The sequence below is a fragment of the Leuciscus leuciscus genome (genome assembly GCF_965113295.1).
Source record: "Leuciscus leuciscus genome assembly, chromosome: 7".
NCBI classification, from domain to species: Eukaryota; Metazoa; Chordata; class Actinopteri; order Cypriniformes; family Leuciscidae; genus Leuciscus; species Leuciscus leuciscus.
The window spans coordinates 1141221-1146918 of record NC_138731.1 but is presented as its reverse complement, the minus strand read 5'-3'; positions in this window follow the sequence as shown (position 1 = coordinate 1146918).

Here is a 5698-nt window from a genome sequence, read left to right as displayed (position 1 = left end):
TTTGGCATTACTGGCTATGTGTATTTTTTTTATGTAATCATGTGCATGAAGTGCAACTAACAGATATAATTGTATAGCTGATGCTGCAGGGGAGAATAAGACTGGGGAGATTCCCAAAAGCATTGTTAGCAAACTATGATCGTAAGCTCCGTTGTTACCAACAAACTTACAAAACACCAATAACTGCACAGATTTCAGAGTATAGGATCCGCAGATGAGTGCGGATGGACGAGTTTAGGCGAGACATCAGTCAAGTAGTTTACAGGACATTTGCTCTGAAGGATAGTGTCACGTTTTGTCTGAGGTGAGTTTAGTTTTTCATCGTTGCCTGTTCCGTTTTCTCTGTTTGCATTGGTTTCTATATTTATTCGTTGTTTGATTAATTTGTCACACCTGTTTCTTGTTTCTTTCATTGATTATCCTTTGTATAGCCCTTAGTTTGAAGTGTTCTTGGTTTGATCTTGCCTCAGTGAAGTGGTTGTTATGTTTGCTGCGTATTTGTATTTTGAAGTTCTGAGAGTGTTAAATCTATGTTTTGCTCATTAAAATCTCCTGTTGCAGTTAGATCCAGCCTCTACTCGTCCTTGCTGAAACCACAGCGTGACAGAAGATCGGACTCAGAATTAATCTAGCATTAGTTCAGATCTTCCTCCTCTCCTAGTGGGATCTCTCCCTCGAGGAGCACATGCAGAGGTTTCACATCTAGAACATCTTGTCCACTTTCCCAATGACAGCCTCTGTGTGTTTTTCCAGGCAGGTCTTAATCAGCGGACTAAAGCGTGCCTGCCCGAAGACGATGGACGTTCGAAGAGTCATTTCATTCATTTCCTAACCCCTGGGGCCATGTTCGTCCTGGAGCCAATAATGGTCTCTAACCAGGTGTGAGAGCCGGCACCAATGTCCGTTCCAGTGGGCATATTAGTGGAGTATAAGGGAATGGAGTGGAGCCCTGCCCATCCTCCCGAGGCTGATGTGATTGTGCAGAGCTCAGTCCCAAATGTGATATGTGAGGAATAGGAAAGCATCTGTTCCCTTTGCCCTTCGTCAGCACTGATCCTGCCCACTCCAAGTCTACTTCCCCTCCAGCACCAAGTCTGTTTCATCACCCATCACTAAGTCAGTTTTGTCACCCAGCACCAACTCTGCTTCATCGCCCTGCACCAATAATGTTTTGCTGGCTTCACCTTGAATCTGCCTTAGGCTCGAAGGTTTCCAGTTTCGCCCTGGTGTGTCGATGCCTCAGGTCTCCGAGCCCTTGACTCCATCTCTGCCTGTAGATCCATCAGATCCACATGGTCCGGCATCCCTCAGACTCTGCCGGGCTCCCTCATCCCTCCGGCTCCGTCTTGATCAGTCTTCACCCTGGATGCACCACGGACTTCCAGTCCTACGGCTACACCTTGTCCCTCCACTCCTGTGGCTTCACTGGACTCTTCCTTCCCTCTGGCTCCTCCGTTGTCCTTGCTCCCTCTGTCTCCGGCTCCCCTGGTCTGCCGAGCCCCTGTCTCCACCACGGCTTTACCTCAGTCAGTTGGGCTCCTGGCTACATCCTGGCTCCTTCCTCCTTCGGTTCCGCCATGGGCCTGCTTCCTAGTGACTCTGTTTAGGGTCACCGTAGTCATCTCCTCCCTGGCTCCTGTTACCGTCATCTCCTCCCTGGCTCCTCTTACCGTCATCTCCTCCCTGGCTCCTCCTGTTGTCTTCTCCTCCCTGGCTCCTCCTTCATCCTTGGTGGTTCCTTCTGCAAGCCCCGCATCCTCCTCCTGTATTGGATTCTTTTTGAAAGTGGGAGGGTAATGTCACGGTTAGTCTGAGTTTAATTTGAGGGTTTTTTTTTTTATTGTTTCCTGTACCCGTTTCCTCTATTTGCATTGGTTTCTATGATTATTCATTGTTTGATTAATTTGCTACACCTGTTTCTTGTTTCTTTCATTGATTATCCTTTGAATTTATAGCCCTTAGTTTGAAGGGTTTTTGGTCTGATCTAGTCACATTCAAGCTATTTTAAGGCATGAAGAAATTTTTAGGAATGGGAAGAAGAAAAAACTTTAAAAATTTAATTTTGGTGATCAAAGATGAATTTTAAGGAATCAAATTATTGACTACAGGGGGACTTTAAGGGAAAGATAACAATATGTGCATTTTAGTTCATGTATGTGGGTGAAACTGGTATCAGAGTATGAGCGCCACTCTGTTTCTCGTCCACACTATGGACTGGAGTGTCTTTTTCACTGATAATATCCATCTGTTCCCAAAGCACTTGTCCTCTGTAGGGTCACTGGACTCGCCGTCTCTCTCTGGACGGATGAACAGTCCATCACACACACACACACACACACCTACGGACAATTCACAGTCTCCAGTTCAGCCATACGCTTTGACGCATTTCTTTGGATTGCGGGAGAAACTAGAGCTAAAACTCTACATGGTACACGAGGTGTTGTTGAAAGGCTATTAAACCTTATTGAGTACAGCAGACAAAAACAAAACTCGTTCTATTGATCCAATCACAAAGTCCTGATACTGCGCTGCATCACACCACGACTGCATCCGTCCTCGTCCTACAGACATAAACTACAAACACTGCTGGTTTTCACATGATGGATGCCTTTACCACTACGCTGATGAAAGATGTTGCTGTACTATCAATAAGCTCTGTCTGAACACAGTCCAGCTGAATGAGAGGAAACTGCTTATTCTCAACTTTGAGAGTTTAGCACCACTTTACCACTTTTTACACTGCATTACTGCACCACATCAGTTATCATCTCGACATTATACCAATGGCTAATTATGAGAACAGATGTGTTCAGTATAGCACTATCGTGGTGACTCGTTTTCTCCATGATATATTGTAAGATTTTGTCTGACAGCTCTATGGCATGTAGAACGGAGAGCTTCTGAATGGTTGAATTGGTAGCATTAGTACAACCACCACAACGTTAGCGCTAATGGCGGCATGTTTACATGCAACCACGTCTTCCCCCCGAGGAGCAAAAGGCTTTAAAAGCAGAAGACTTTAATGTACAACCACTGACCCAGAACTACTACGTCTTGTTTTAAAGCCTCAAACAAAGGCGGAGGTGGAACTGAATGAGAAGTACATTTGCTGAAATGCTTCAGATGTTTGCAGATAAAAAGCCTGGAGTGCTGAATTGGCCGGTGGCGTTCACATCAGACTAAGTGCTCGTCTGAACCATGTGATGCTGACGATACAACAGAGGACACTGCTAATACTTCAGACAGAGAATGATTTCATTTATTTGAGCAATATAGCCTTTCTTCACTGGCATCAACCACACAAATCTCCTTCTTTCACAATGTTTTGGCTCTAACAGCCTTTGCAAACATGCAACGAAACCCAGTTTCTCCCCGTCATGTGCTGTAAGTGTAACAGGACTGGACTCATCCACCTCACCGCCTGTCTTTAATTAAACCGGACGCTCTCTTTGCACGTCTCAGCACTGCTCAGATTGATCACTTGCTGATGTGAAGTTAAAACATAATAACAGCAGTTTTAAACAGTCTTCTTTCTCTGTCCTGCCATGCTTCATTTAAACGAGGTACTCAGTGTTGCGCTGGACGTATATAATCAGGGGTAAAGTGTGTTGTTAGGCTATTCCTAATTGGCTGCATGACAGTATTGCATTAAAAAAGAGTTTTTAAGTGCCATCATTGCAAAAGAACCAATTTAAAATCAGGTTAATAGTGAATACGAGTGCTGTGCAGTGATACACACACACAGATGTTTTACGTCACAGCTGGTGCTCTATCGTGGATAATTGGACTCCTGTCAATTCACATGACAAATAAGCAAATGTATAGTGACGTCTGCATCTTGTCTCCTTCACTTTGCTGGTATCAGTTCCTGCTGCAAACGAACGCTGTCCGTCAGAGGCTTTAACAGCGTTCGGATTAGTGGCTCGAGTGTATCTGACAAGTCATTTAGTTTGGCATTGGTCCTAGCTCATGCCTTGGTGTGATTGGTTGACACACCGTGACTGCTGACAGTGTGTTTGAGTGTGAATGATGTTTGCTGAGGTCACAGGGTTATTGACTGTGGCGATTCTCCTGCTGATGAATGGTGCTCACTGACACGTAATATTGGCCGTATATTTCCTGAATCAAGTGAAGGAATGATATCAGTGGCGTTCTGGGAGCTGACAGCGATGGACAGGCCTCTGGACTGATCCTCTTTGCCTTCATATGTCCCTCTGTATGAATGTGAGAATGTCCTCACTCACAAACATCCAACCATACACTTTAGTATTACCTCTTCACCACCATTTGTAAGTTGAACGTGTGTGGCTGACAGAGTCAAACGCTTCCAGTTATTTTTAGCTGTACAAACTCGTCATGCTGCTTGATATTGTAAACTTGTTTTTCTTACCATATTCTTTTAATGTATTGTCGTAATCATAAACACAGTTTTGCTGTTGACTGCACTTTGATATCCTCAGTTATTTCCCTACAGCGGCTGATGAATACGAAGTCATTGACAGAAAACACCTGTATAAGGGAGATAATAAGACCGAAGAGTAAAACCATAGAAGATCCTACAGGAAATATACTCAACTTATGTGTATATTGAAGCGTGTGTGTGTATCTGTGTGTCATTTTATTATTTTACATTACATTACACACTTTGATGTACTTTCTTCTCATTGACCAATGCGATTATACTGAGATTCAGGCAATATTGTGATTAAACTTGATCTCATATAAACGCAATACTTCAATACAGATCAAATTGATGCGATTAAGCTCATAATCATAGTAAAATATGCAGATTTTAATCAATAAACAGGCGTGTAAACACTTCAATGGCATCTGTTCCACTCTGACTGAAGTGTGCATGTGCTTGTGACAAACACAAATTATGTTTTCATGTGCAGATTCATAAACACAGCAGGAAAGAATGGAAATTGTATGTAAACAGGAGTGAAGAGGTTTGCTCTGGTCATGTAAATATCTTACTGCGTTTAAGTCCTTTGATTATTGTAAATGATCACATTATTGGTGCACATGCAAACGTGTTCATTGGCTGGATTAACATGACTGTGCTGTGGCTGTGTCAACGATTGTGTTGCACTGGTCAGCGGGAAAGAGAAGAGCATCTGCTCACCACCTGCAGTCACAACATCTCCGGTCTCGATAAACGTCATTCATATCGACTTTAATCAAGTCAGTGGCTCTTTATAGATGCGGACGCTGCCTGTCCTGCAGTGAAGGACACCAGAAACCTCTAATAGAGGAGAGCGGGGCACAGACTAGCGCTGTTTCACTGTCTCCGTTTGTGAAAACCTACTTAGGGTTCAGAGTATTTATTTTTACCCGCATTAATTTCACATATAGTACAATTTTTTTTTGTTTCATTAATACGGTGTATACTTTTTATTTGTTAACCCTGGAAGAATGGAAGTGAAATGTGACTACATTTTTCCTCTATATAGTGTTGATATGGCAACTAGAAAATACACTAAGTTTCGTCATGCTGGCATTTGTGGAAGTATTTAAGACAAGTGTGTGACAACTTGCCCCACATTACATTGTGCCCCGCTCACCCCTACTAATGTGCATATTTCCAATAGCAATTAATAACGGGAGATAAGCGTGTAATGTTCTTAATATCATACATATCTGTAAACACAAATGTGTTGCAAACTACTACATTTAATAACATACTATAACATTGCAA